Source organism: Bos indicus, chromosome 7 (genome assembly GCF_029378745.1).
Source record: "Bos indicus isolate NIAB-ARS_2022 breed Sahiwal x Tharparkar chromosome 7, NIAB-ARS_B.indTharparkar_mat_pri_1.0, whole genome shotgun sequence".
NCBI classification, from domain to species: Eukaryota; Metazoa; Chordata; class Mammalia; order Artiodactyla; family Bovidae; genus Bos; species Bos indicus.
The window spans coordinates 1,422,144-1,436,850 of NC_091766.1; the positions used below are offsets into that span (position 1 = coordinate 1,422,144).

General features: G+C 42.9%; 1 protein-coding gene and 1 pseudogene across 1 annotated transcript in view; one reads left to right on the top strand and one right to left on the bottom strand.

Annotated features, from left to right (window-relative positions):
- SQSTM1 (sequestosome 1) overlaps positions 1-14,707 on the bottom strand; it is a 72,299-nt gene that overhangs the window by 21,643 nt on the left and 35,949 nt on the right. The window lies entirely within an intron of this gene.
- Positions 1-14,707, top strand: part of LOC109561157 (small integral membrane protein 15-like) — a 31,360-nt pseudogene continuing 16,653 nt past the window's right edge.

Genomic DNA, 14,707 nt, shown 5'->3' on the forward strand with positions numbered 1-14,707 from the left:
TAGAATACCTTTGTATTCTATTTGAGTTATTAATAAAAAGATATTCTAAAAATATTCTAAAGGTAAAAGAAACAGATCTAATATGAAGTCAGATATGTTCTTCCCTATTACAAATCTTTCTCTCATTGATCCTAGGGAGGGGATTTAGGACACTGGAATTCTTTTGGGAGGCTCTGCTTTTAGACAAGGAGAAGGCAATGGCAACCCACTCCAGTACTCTTGCCTGGAAAATCCCATGGATGGAGGAGCCTGGTAGGCTGCAGTCCATGGGGTCGCACAGAGTCGGACATGACTGAAGCGACTTAGCAGCAGCAGCTTTTAGACAGGTGAGGGAATTCCAGGGCAGGGGCCGGGGGGAAGCTTATTCTCCAATGTCTTCAGTTCAGAATTCTTGTGTGTCGCAGTGTCTCCCTGTACCAGCGCCTGGCTGGCCTTCCCACTTCGTCTCTTAGTCTCTTCAGTCCCTTCTCTATGTGCACCAAAGTGGTCATTTCAGAATGCAAATAAGACTGTCACTCCCACCACAGGCCCCATTCCGTTTCCCGCTTTGGACAGATCCCACAGTTTCAAGGGTACAAACACAAATCCCTGACAAACTGTGCTATATCCCAGTGTTGTGCCCTGCCCCCATCTGTCCCAGACTGCTGGGGACCAGCCCCAGCTGATCCAGGGTATTCGAAGGAGAGACGGCCTAGGCGACTATTTATATGCTAATTAGAGATATAAAGAATAATAGAATGAGGATAGCTCAGTAGGAAAATTCAGTGGAGAAAAGAAGCTGAGTAGCTTGGTTTACGCGGGAGACCAATAAAACTTCAGGACAAGAAGTTTGCACCACTTACGTAGGCCGCAGGCGCCCTCTCGAATAGCGGAAGGTGCCTCACCCTAGACACCTTCTCGAGTGGGTCTTAGCAGCCCAGGCATAATTAGTAAGCGTGGTGGGTTCCGCGCTCCAGATGGAGACTCAGCTGGAAGTTAAAGGGAAGAATGACATGGGGAAACCAAGCGCTGGTGAGCAAGGCCCGTAGCTTTATTTTCAACAGGGGCTTTTATACCCTAAGTTACACATAGAGGATAATAGGGGATGCAAAGTCAGCAGTTTTTGATCCTTATCAAAAACCAGGGTTTCTTTCCTGCAAATTTATCGTATACAAATGGTTTAGGTGATTTACATCATCTTCTGGCCAGAAGGCCTACTAACATTTTATGACTCTTGACAAGGACTTATCAACAAAGACTTATTTTCTCTAAGAGTAATTATTTTAAGGTTTGGCACCATCTTCCAAAGATAAAATTGCATTCCTATAGGGCGGATGTGTAATGGGTTTACAACAAAGGAAAGAATGTATTACCTTAAGGGTCTAAAGTTACTAACACCAAGGCCACTACTTATTTTTTTCTACATACCAACTATTAATTAATACACATTCACGGATGCAATTCAGGGGATGTGAAAACTTGGCAACAAGCATTGACTCATCAATGAAATCCTTTACTAGTTTATTCTGACTGTTTCTAACTCTCTGAGAGGCTCTAAGCTATTTGAATATCTTAAGCTTCCCGTGCCTCTCGAGGCTGGGAGACTGTAAACAATCGTATGCATAGCTGTAGGAGTCCGAGTAAACTTGTCAGGCGAGTTAGAGAGCCATCTGAGGGGTTTGGATTTAAACACTCCTAATTGCCCAGGAACTTTATTAATTGGAGCTGTAAGTTAACTCCTTGACAGAGAGAGCGAGATGGTGGTAGGGGACAGCCCCCAGTAGAGTCAGAGGTGAGAGCACAAAGCAATAAAGTAGGCAGACTCTGGTTTTTTGGGGGAAAATGCTTGAGAATATCCGGGCGGACTCCTGAGGCTTGATCCCGCTTTTGCGTATGCCGAGCCTCCTTCCTCATGACCTTTGTCACGAGTGGAATGCCTTACCGGCTCCCGGCACCAGACCTCTCTCACTGACCTCCACCAGACTGGCATTGATTGCTTACACTGATCAATCCTTTCCCAAGAACTCCTCCTCTCCCCTGGGTCATACGGTTAATCTCACTTTCCCAGGGAGGCGCTCTATCCTTCTGTGATCATTCCCCACATGATCAGCTCTCTGAGCCCCACAGGCCTTCCCCTCCCAGCACTGTGGCTGGGCAGGACTAGGTTGAAGCCAGTGCACAGCGCGTCTGTGTCGCCAGAAACTCGAGCAAGATCTGGCACGGGGTGGACGCTTAGAACATTTGCTATGAATGAATAAGGAAACGAGGTTGAGACAGGCTGGGACCTGAAACCAGGGACCCTTTGCTTCAGTGCTTGCCCCTGGACAGAGCAACAAAATACAAAGGAAACTATAAGAGACTAAAAGCAACCCAGCATGCATGGATAATTGGGCAAATCATGAACAAGATATAAAAAGACCAAAAACCTAACTGCCTCTTCTGAGGAGGCAGGAGCAAAAGCAGGGCACTGTGCATGCACCCTGCACATGGCACCATCAGCACGCTGGGCAGACCACCTGAGCCGCCCTTCAGGCCTGAGCCCTCACCCGCCCTACCCCCACCCCATAGAAGGATCCCGCTTATCCCTCTCTATCAGGGACCCAGCAGGGGAACCTCTTCCTTGTGTTTTCACCCTCCTGCTGCAACAGGAGTCCCAGCCTCGCCAACCTTTCTTGTCTGGCCTCTTACCAATTTCTATTAATTAAGGAGCCCAGGAACCTTTATCAGTAACATACTCTGCAAAGAGACACAGTCCCCTTCCTGGGAGAGGATCTGGGCCCCTCTGGGACCACCGAATGCAGCATCCTTTTGTGTGACAAGCAGCCTCCTGAACCTCTAGTTTCAGCATCACCACACTTGGTAAGTCTGCCTTCCCAGCCCCTGAGGGCCTCAGTACCCTCATTCAAGCAAACCTTTCTTCTGCCCTTTATCCCTTTACTCTCACTGCTTTCCCCTCCCCTTTGCCCCTTTTCTCCCCTGACATCTACTCCTCTCTCCATCCTCTCTGTCTTCTCCTGCTTCTGCCCTACCCTTCTGAGGGAGTGGGCATCACACAGCCACAGTGTCGCTCCTCTCGGTTTGTAAGACCTGCTCCCTCTGGCCAGCAATGGCTCACCTTGATGGAAGACTGAGACGGGAGAAGCTTGCCTCACACCTTGCAGATCTAGGTCTAGCAGGCTGTCGTTGACTGGAGATTTATGAGAGCAACAGAGGTTCAAACCTCATATCCTGTAGTGGCCAGAAGTCTGATCATCCTAATATTCTCACCTTTATTTTCCTGATGCCAAGAAGTCTGGTTGGGATGGAACAGGCTAAATCAGCAGATTTCTCCTTTGCGACCCCATGGGCTGCAGCACACCAGGCTTCCCTGTCCATCACCAACTCCTGGAGCTTACTCAAACTCATGTCCATCGAGTTGGTGATATCATCCAACTATTTCATCCTCTGTCGTCCCCTTCTCCTCCTGCCTTCAATCTTTCCCAGCATCAGGGTCTTTTCCAATGAGTCAGTTCTTCACATTAGGTGGCTAAAGTATTGGAGTTTCACTTTCAGCATCAGTCCTTCCAGTAAATATTCAGGACTGATTTCCTTTAGGATTGACTGACTGGATCTCCTTGCGTCCAAGGGACTCTCAAGAGTCTTCTCCAATTAAGTTCAAAAGCATTCACAAAAGCATCAGTTCTTCCACACTCAGCTTTCTCTATAAGTCCAACTCTCACATCCATACATGCCTACTAGAAAAAGCATAGCTTTGACTAGACAGACCTTTGTTGGTAAAGTAATGTCTCTGTTTTTTAATATGCTATCTAGGTTGGTCATAACTTTCCTTCCAAGGAGCAAGTGTCTTTAATTTCATGGCTTCAGTCACCATCTGCAGTGATTCTGGAGCCCAAAAATAAAGTCTGTCACTGTTTCCATTGTTTCACCATCTATTTGCCATGAAGTGATGGGACCAAATGCCAGTTCAGTTCAGTTCAGTTGCTCAGTCATGTCCGACTGTTTGCAACCCCATGAACCGCAGAACGCCAGGCCTCCCCGTCCATCACCAACTCCTGGAGTTTACCCAAACTCATGTCCATTGAGTTGGTGAAGCCATCCAATCATCTCATCCTATGTCGTTCCCTTCTCCTCCTGCCCTCAATCCCTCCCAGCATCAGGGTCTTTTCAAATGAGTCAGCTCTTCACATCAGGTGGCCAAAGTATTGGAGTTTCAGCTTCAACATCAGTCCTTCCAATGAACACCCAGGGCTGATCTCCTTTAGGATGGACTGGTTGGATCTCCTTGCAATCCAAGAGACTCTCAAGAGTCTTCTCCAACACCACAATTCAAAAGCATCAATCCTTCAGTGCTCAGCTTTCTTTACAGTCCAACACTCACATCCATACATGACTACTGGAAAAACAATAGCCTTGACTAGATGGACCTTTGTTGGCAAAGTAATTTCTCTGCTTTTTAATATGCTGTCTAGGTTGTTCATAACTTTCCTTCCAAGGAGTAAGTGTCTTTTAATTTCATGGCTGCAGTCACCATCTGCAGTGATTTTGGAGCCCCCAAAAATAAAGTCAGCCACTGTTTTCAGTGTTTCCCCATCTATTTGCCATGAAGTGATGGGAATGATGCCATGATCTTAGTTTTCTGAATGTTGAACATTAAGCCAACTTTTTCACTCTCCTCTTTCACTTTCATCAAGAGGCTCTTTAGTTCTTCTTCATTTTCTGCCATAAGGGTGGTATCTGCATATCTGAGGTTATTGATATTTCTCCTGGCAATCTTGATTCCAACTTGTGCTCCATCTCATGATGTACTCTGCATATAAGTTAAATAAGCAGGGTGACAATATACAGCCTTGACATACTCCTTTTCCTATTTGGAACCAGTGTGTTGTTCCATGTCCAGTTCTAACTGTTGCTTCCTGACCTGCAAACAGATTTCTCAAGAGGCAGGCCAGGTGGCCTGATATTCCCATCTGTTTCAGAATTTTCCACAGTTTATTGTGATCCACACAGTCAAAGGCTTTGACATAGTCAATAAAGCAGAAATAGATGTTTTTTCGGAAACTCTCTTGCTTTTTCGATGATCCAGCGGATATTGGCAATTTGATCTCTGGTTCCTCTGCCTTTTCTAAAACCAGCTTGAACATCTGAAGTTCACCGTTCACATATTGCTGAAGCCTGGCTTGGAGAATTTTGAGCATTACTTCACTAGCGTGTGAGATGTGTGCAATTGTGTGGTAGTTTGAGCATTCTTTGGCATTGCCTTTCTTTGGGATTGGAATGAAAACTGACCTTTTCAGTCTCATGGCTGAGTTTTCCAAATTTGCTGGCATAATGAGTGCAACACTTTCACAGCATCATCTTTTAGGATTTGAAATAGCTCAACTGGAATTCCATCCCCTTCACTAGCTTTGTTTGTAGTGATGCTTCCTAAGGCCTGCTTTACTTCACATTCCAGGATGTCTGGCTCTAGGTGAGTGACCACACCATCATGATTATCTGGGTCATGAAGATCTTTTTTGTACAGTTCTGTGTATTCTTGCCACCTCTTCTTAATATCTTCTGCTTCTGTTAGGTCCATACCATTTCTGTCCTTTATTGAGCTCATCTTTGCATGAAATATTCCCTTGGTATCTCTAATGTTCTTGAAGAGATATCTAGTCTTTCCCATTCTGTTGTTTTCCTCTATTTTTTTGCATTGATCACTGAGGAAGGCTTTCTTATCTCTGCTATTCTTTGGAACTCTGCATTCAAATGGGTATATCCTTCCTTTTCTCATTTGCATTTCACATCTTTTCTTTTCTCGGCTTTTTGTAAGGCCTCGTTGGACAGCATTTTTGCATTTCTTTTTCTTGGGGATGGTCTTGATCTCTGCCTCCTATACAGTGTCACGAACCTCCGTCCATAGTTCTTCAGGCACTGTTTATCAGATCTAATTCCTTGAATCTATTTGTCACTTCCAGTGTATAATCATAAGGGATTTTATCTCTATATACTGATATATGTGCAGGTGAAGGTCCCATCTGGGTGTTGGAGTCCCACAGATGACTTACAGTTGGCTGGTTTCAGGCCTGATGACCCTGGTGGGCAGTGGACAGGCTGTTAGCTCCTTCACTGGCCCATTCTGGAAGCACCAAGTCTGGTGCCTGAATAGACATCCACAGGAGGTGGGTTAGAACAGCAATCTCTTTCTCTTTTTCAGTCTTTTCAGCCCCGCCTCCCTTTACCTTTCCCTTGGCTCTCTTACCTACACTCCCATCGTTTTCATCTTGGAGACTCCTTGTTGGCTCACCTTTTTCATGAGCCCCCATATACCGGGGTCCAGCCCTGGTTGGATCCAGGGATTCCCTCAGGATGATGGCATTGGCGATAAGGAAAGTACAAGGGGAGAGAAAGAGGCTTGATCTTCCTTGGTTTACACAGAAAGCCAATAAAGTTCCTGACACAGAACTTGCTCTGTTCACGGAGGCCGCAGGCGCCCTCTCGGTTGGGTGAGGACGCAGGACACCCTCTCCCTGGTGAAGACACAGGGCGCCTTCCCGATCGGGTCTTAGAAGCCCAGGCAAAAAAGTGAACAGAGAGCCTTTGTGCTTCAAGTAGTCATCCTGAAAGAAGAACAGACAGATAAAAGGAGAGAAAGGAAAAAAAAGAATGACACGGGGAGACCAAGCTCTGATAAAGCCGGGTCTGTAGCTTTATTTTCAAAAGGAGCTTTTATACCCTGAGTTACACATTTCCAGAAGTGAAAGATACAGAGTCATGCAGAGTCAGCTCAACATTACATCAGTTTCACCTTTATCAAAACCAGGACATTTTCTGCATAGCTTTTCATAAACAAGGGTCTTATGTTGTGTACATCATCTTCTGACCCTGTGGCCTGTTAACATTTTGTAGCTCTTTCTTGATAAAGGTTGGTCACCCACAAAACCTGCTTTCCCTTTATCTTTCCAGTCTGCAGTCCCCCTCAGGAAACAGAGCTATATTCTTATGGAGCAAAGGTGCAGTGAGTTATAACAAAGAAAGAACTTACTGACTCAAGGGTTTTATGTTGCTAATGCCAAGGCTACTGCTTGTTTTTCTTGCATACCAACTATACTTGCTAATGCACTCCCAGGCGCACATTGGGTAAAGGACAAGGAAACTCGGTAGCAAACATTGGCTCAACAATGCAGTATTATTCTAATAAAGCTTTTTTTATCGCTCGAAGGTTATGTTTGGGATGTTGTGAACAATCAAGTGCGTTAGTTGCAAGAGTGTGGATAAACCTGCCAAGCAAGCTAAAATAGTAACAGAGGGGTTAAAGTAAAAATGCTCCTTTCAAGCCCAAGAAACTTATTAACTAGAGCCCTAAGTCGATTTTCTTCAGAGAAAGGTGGTCGGGGATAGCCCCCTGTAAATGTCAGAAGAGTTGGTGAAAGGCATAATATAATAAACAGTAGACAGACAGATTTTAGTTTTGGGGTAGATGCTCGAGCAGGTCCAGGGAATCCCTCGAGTCCTGTTCCGCCTTTGCCTGTCAGGTCCTCTCCGCATGACCTTTGTCATGGGTGGGATCTCCCGTGGTGGCTCCCGGCACCCATACTTTTCTGTTTTGTGTTCCAGCTGGCAGAAGGGCTAGTTGAGAAAGGAGCTGGACTGGACAATGTCCTCCAGAAGCCACCTTGCAATAATACCATGTCTTTGTTTCTTGTTTGTGCCTTTAAGTTTCTGTCATTGATACATGTTGACTCTCAGTCAGTGAATGTATCAGGATCTTTGTTTTATGTGCTTTTGTCTGTCCCATCACTCCTGCAAGTCTCCACCTCATTGTGTGTATGGGTTGAGCACTTTAAGCCTTAAAATACAAACACGGCCCATATTGCCTGAGACTCCAGCCTTAGGTTACTTCAGTTCAGTTCAGTTCAGTTCAGTCGCTCAGTTGTGTCCAACTCTCTGCGATCGCATGAATCTCAGCACGCCAGGCCTCCCTGTCCATCACCAACTCCTGGAGTTCACTCAGACTCCTGTCCATCGAGTTGGTGATACCATCCAGCTATCTCATCCTCTGTCGTCCCCTTCTCCTCCTGCCCCCAATCCCTCCCAGCATCAGAGTCTTTTCCAATGAGTCAACTCTTCGCATGAGGTGGCCAAAGTACTGGAGTTTCAGCTTTAGCATCATTCCTTCCAAAGAAATCCCAGGGCTCATCTCCTTCAGAATGGACTGGTTGGATCTCCTTGCAGTCCAAGGGACTCTCAAGAGTCTTCTCCAACACCACAGTTCAAAAGCATCAATTCTTCGGCATTCAGCTTTCTTCAAGGTCCAACTCTCACATCCATACATGACTACTGGAAAAACCATAGCCTTGACTAGATGGACCTTTGTTGGCAAAGTAATGTCTCTGCTTTTCAATATGCTATCTAGGTTGGTCATAACTTTCCTTCCAAGGAGTAAGCGTCTTTTAATTTCATGGCTGCAGTCACCATCTGCAGTGATTTTGGAGCCCCAAAAAATAAAGTCTGACACTGTTTCCACTGTTTCCCCATCTATTTCCCATGAAGTGATGGGACCAGATGCCATGATCTTCGTTTTCTGAATGTTGAGCCTTAAGCCAACTTTTTCACTCTCCACTTTCACTTGGACTTTAAAGAACAGGGAGCAGGGGGAAGGAGCTTGCATCTCTCTCTCTCCAGTCTTTAAAATGTAACTGTTCTGCCTGGGCTTTCAGGAACTATCTGATCCAAAATCTGTAGCCCCCAGACTAAGGAGGAAAAGAAAGAAGCCTTTTAAAACTCAAGCCAGAAAACTATATGGTCTTCAGTGTTGTGTCTCATTATGTAAAAATTAACTTGTAAACGTAAACACTGACTTGTAAATTTTTAAGTTAGAAATTAACTTGTAACTTTTACAAGTTAACTTTTTACAAGTTAACCTGTAAAAAATTAATTTATATTTATTTAACATGTTAGAAAATTAACATGTAAATGAGTATTTAATTAGCTTAAAGTAAATTAAGCATTTATATAGATTCTAAGCAATACAAAAGAAATTCACCAGAAATCACGTGACCTGGGAAACAGTCAATATTGAGTAAATATCTAGAATAAAGTTAGCTTAAGCTTGTAGGTTTAATTAATACAGACCTGTCTTTCGAGCCATCAACATTAAGTAAAATACTTTTATTGTTCCTAGAGTTACTGAAAGTAAGTGCACATTGTTTCTGTTATAAAAGCTGTCAATGAGGAAAATAACCTGATATAATTAAACTTTTAAGTAAATGTAACAGCGATAACAGCTTTTTGGTAAACTCTATAGGAATAACTGGGGCTTCCCAGGTGGTGCTAATGGTAAAGAACCCACCTGCCAGTGCAGGAGATGCAAGAGACACAAGTTCGATCCAAGGGTCAGGAAGATCCCCTGGAGAAGGAAATGGCAACCCACTCCAGTATTCTTGCCTGGAGAATGGACAGAGGAGCCTGGCAGGCTACAGTCCATGGGGTCACAGAGAGTCAGACACAACTGAGCACAAACACACACGTAGGAATAATAAGTTTTGAAAATGTCCATCTAAAATAGTTTCTCTAAATCTTGGTAACTTGACACTGAATTAAGTTAAATGATAGGAACTCATTGAATATTCAGGGCATTTCAAATAAGATAAAATATTGGAATATTAATTGCTAAACAGGTCTAAATTTACCTATTTTTCTCTTACATGAGGGAAAGTACAGATGTTGTGTTTATTAGACACATATCTTGTACCATGTTGAGGAAAGAAATAATGCTTTGGGAAGATGCATGTTTCTAGAGGTTATGAGATACTCTGATCAGAAAATGCTGATATGAAAGTTTACAATTACTTGCTTCTTAGTTTTTGCTAGAGATTAATGCTCTAAGATTAAGAATTATGAGGAAAACATTTCAGTATGCAAGGAAAATAGGAAACATGTTTTTAGTAAATGAAGGTATAAGGATGGAAGTGCATTTTATTAAAAGATAAGAAGTGGTTTTGTCCTAGAGCTGGTTGTTTCTAAATGAAAAAGAAAATTAGGGACAGAATAATATAGGATACAGAAAGTTGGAGAAGTTTCTAGAAAAGGAACATTGGGAAAAGAGTTTTGCACATGGTCAGGATTTTCTTAAGATTGGATTCAATTTTAACTAAGTAAATGGATTAAGAGTAGATGGCATAGGACTGGATTTTGTTTCTTTCTCTAAGAGAACAAAGTTTTCTTGGAATCCTGCTTTTACTAACAGATTGTGCAGACTTCTTTGCTTTTAAATTTTAAGCTGTTACTTATTTGCCCTTTGAAATCTTTTATTGTCACTTTGGTTAAATGAATAAGTATTGTTTCACAGGGACCTGTGAGCCTATTTGACCAAGTGTGTTAAAACTTTTTAGTATTTTTTTTACACCTTTCAAATATCAAATGCTAATTAAAGTTATTTTGACCTCCAGCTGAAGCATCCCAATGAGAGATCCTAAACTAACTGGGTTTATTTGGTATATTAAATTACACGGGAAGCATTGTCAAATGAGTACTAAACATTCTTAGGTTGCATAATATGGATAAATGTTATTGATATAGATACTCTATAAATTATATGAAATTCTTAAAAATCTGGTATGTCCTGATAAAAATATCAGTCACAATTTCTAGTTACTATAACCAAATTTTTTTGTCAATTACATTGTTATTAGATGTTCAACTGTGCTTTTTAAATGTTTTGTCATTCATAGACAGTTAAGCTGATGCTTTGTAAAAATGCTTCATCTTCAAGAAGATTCACAGAAACAGCATTTTGACAAGTACAGGTTTCTTATAACTTTCATATCATACCACTAAATTGGGTAAACTTGATGACCTTATAAAACTGCTAAATAAGTGAACTGAAGGATACGGTTATAATATTTCAGTTTTGTCTGAGACATTACTGGCTTTTATTCAGTGTTTTCCAGATATAAGGAAACTCTTCCCATCAAGCTAATTATAATTTACAGCAATTTGGTAAGTTACACCCCTAAGTAGAACTGAAACATTCCCTCTACCTGATCCCTCCAGAAACTGGAAACTAAGGTTTCCAGCAGCTTTATCAGGTAAATAAGAAATGCCACTTCCTAACAGGTTAAGAATCTCAAGGTATTTTGAGGAGACTTCAAAAAGGGAGGGATTCACCCAAATCTGTACAGCAAAATCTGTGATAAGCCCTTGTCATCACTTTCCATAAGAGGGTACAGAAAAACCAAACAAACTTTTTGGCCAATCCAATAAAATAACCTATATAACCGTACATAAGTAACCAGGTCAATTTCTTGAAATCAGACTAAGTTTGCAATCAAATAAATTATAATTTGGCTATATTTAGTAAAAACGAGGGTAATTTTAGAGAGAAAAAGATTGTTTCAGTGTACATCAAATTCTGATTCTGTTTTGAGGTCTGTACTTACTAAGACTACTTCCCAGATAGTTCTTTGTTGTAAAGTTTAATTGTGTTATTAATAAAATACTCTAAGCTCGTTTCTGAAGCCTGTCACTGTCATCTGTCTTTAGGTGAGAATCAAATGCCCATTGCCGGGAGCCACCACGGGAGATCCCACCCATGACAAGGTCATGTGGAAGAGCCATGACAAGCAAGGCGGATCATGGCTCATACCCTCATACCCTCAGGATGACGGCTTAGGCGAAAGGATAGCAAAGCAAAGAGAGAGGCTTGATCTTCCTTGATTAACACAGAAAGCCAATAAAGCTCCTGTGTTCCAAGGAGTCATCCTGAGAGAAGAACAGAGAGAGAAAAGGAGAGAAAAGGAAAAAAAGAACAACACGGGGAGACCAAGCTTTGGTGAGCGAGGCCCATAACTTTATTTTCAGAAGGAACTTTTATACCTTGACTTGTACATAGAGGGAAATGAAAAATGCAAAGTCATACAGAGTCAGCCCAAACATTACACCTGTTTTGTCTTTATCGAAACCAGGATTTTTTCTGCATATCTTTCCCATAAACAATGTTGTGTACATTATCTTCTGGCCTTGGAGGCCATTTTATGACCCTTTTTTGATAAAGGCTGCTCAACCAGAAAACTTATTTTCCCTTGGAGTGTTTTTTCTTTATATTCCTAATCTATATCAGCCTCAGAAAGTGCTAAACAGAGTTACATTCTCACGGAGCAAAGGTGCAGTGAGTTACAACAAAGGAAGAACCAATCAGCTCAAAGGTCTGATGTGGTTAATTCCAAGGCTGCTACTTGTTTTTCTTACATTCCAACTATGTTAACCAATGCACTCCCAGGTGCACAGTGGATAAGAGATATGGGCACTTGGCAGCAAGCATTGGCCCAATAATGAAGCCCTTTACCAGTACTATCTATTCTAATAATTTTTCATCCCTCAAAGGGCTCTATGCTCATTAGGACTTTTAGAATGTTTTGGCTTCCCGTGCCTTTCAAGGTTGGGGAGTTGTGAACAATCATGTGTGTTAATTGCAAGAGTATGGATAAACCTGTCAGGCAAGCTAGAATGCCAACAGAGGGGTTAAAATAGAAATATTCCTTTCATGCCCAGGAGACTTATTAACTAAAGCCCTAAGTTGACTTTTTCCAGAGAAAGGTGGTCGGGGATAGCCCCCTGTTAATGTCAGAAGAGTTGGTGAAAGGCACAAAATAGTAAAACAGATTCTGGTTTGGGGGTAGATCCTCTAGCAGATTCAGGGTATCCCTCGAGCCATGATCCGCCTTGCTTGTCATGGCTCTTCCACATGACCTTGTCATGGGTGGGATCTCCCATGGTGGCTCCCGGCACCCCATGACCTGTGACCAGGCTCTATCAAAAACTGGGAGCTGCTGTGTTAACTGTACAGTGGCCCTAGTACTTAGGAGAGCTGGAGAAATGTTACCTGCTAGAGATTCTTTCATAAAACATAAAGACTTAGTTCTGACTCTTTCAATAATCTACTGTAGGAGCCATCAGAGGGATGGATCTTCTGTGAGCCATGGGGACAGCAAAGTGGGCAGAACTGCAAAGTGGGCAACTCGACTAAAGAGCCTGAGCAAGTTAGGCCCCTGGCATCTGTGCCCCCGGACTCCCTAGCTGTCCCTAGTATTCTCCACAGGAACAAGGAAAAGCTGAGAAATGGAGCTGTGAGAAAGCAAGCATAAACAGGGGAACAATGTTCCAATCTCTGAAGCCCAACAATAGAAACTTGCTAAGAGTTTACATGATGCCACCCACTATGGGAGGGATGCACTACGGGAGTTGACTGAAAGAGTTTTTCAGGGAAGGGACTCAAAAAACACAGTAAAACAAGTAACCCTTGCCTACGATTGGCCTAACCCGCAGGCCCATTCAATTCCCCCTTCATTATTCAGGCCAGGTCAACATACCTGGGGGAAGACTGGCAGTTAGGTATCACCCAAATGCCCCCATGGTCAGGATATAATATTTTCTTATGTTCATTGATACTTTCACAGTATGGGTTGATGCTTCCCCTACCCAGTCTGAAAAGGCTACTGAACTCTGTAAATCCCTTTTAAAAGAAATAATTCCTGGGAATTCCCTGGTTGTCCAGCGGTTAGAACTCTCTATTTCCACTGCATGGGGCTTGGGTTCAATCCCTGTTCAGGGAACTAAGATCCCTCAAGTTGTATGGCATGGCAAAAATAAAAGACATAATTCCTCAGTGTGGACTTCCAAAGTCTCCCTGAGTGATTGTTATCCCTCTTTTATACCCAAAGTCACACAGGGGCTCACAGCAGCCCTAGGGATAAACTACAAGTTACACTTATTGGCACCCCCAAGCTATGGGAGATGGTGAAGGACAGGAAAGCCTGGAGTGCTGAAGTCCTTGGGATCACAAAGAGTCAAGCACGACTGAGCAGCCGAACAACAATCTTCAGGGAAGGTAGAGAAAATGAACCATACTTTAAAGAAAACCTTAGGGAAAAAAAACTGCCAAGAGACTCACATTGCACTCCTTAGGGTTCATGTACCCTCAGGAGTAATTTGAAATGACCCATGGGAAGGCTTTTCTTACTATTGACATTCTGCTAGATGAAGAAGTGAACAGACCCTGAAATATTATGAATCTAGGACAAGTTCAGAAGGCAATCCAGGACTGTGACAACAAGGCACTGCCACCTCCACCAGAAATACAGTGGAAGGGGTAGTCCTTCACAAGGAAACCCTGGGGACCAAGTTCTTCTTAAAATCTGGAAAGAGGGGTTCCCTGAAGACCAATTATTACCAAAGTAGAAAGGCCCCTATAACATAATTTTACCCACCCCCACTGCTGTCAAATTGTAAGGGATATCTAACTGGGTACATTTGTCCAGACTAAAGCTTTTACCTCCAAAAATCTCACAGGTCACAACAGAAGAACAATACACCTGTGAGCCAGTGGAAAACCTGAGATACCTATTCAGAAGACAGGCACCATTGACAGATAAGTAAAATGATGTGGTGAATTGGACTCCTACGTGCTGTTGTAACTCTTGTTTGCGTTCTACCAGTTGGCTTAGCCACCCCCGCCCAGGAAGTGGCTCTTTTGTCTGTGCTGGGTTTAAGGGAAACACTCTACCCCAGAAATGCTTCCCCTGCTGACTCTGTCTGCTTTACCAGTCCCTGTAACTAAAGGACAATGGCAAGAAAACTCACTTATCAACATTTCCAGAATCATATCCAAAGGAGAACGTTTAAAAGATGCTGGATGTGCCATCAACACCCCCAGCTGGCCACTGGGCCTCCTCTTGCATTCTCCTGAAAC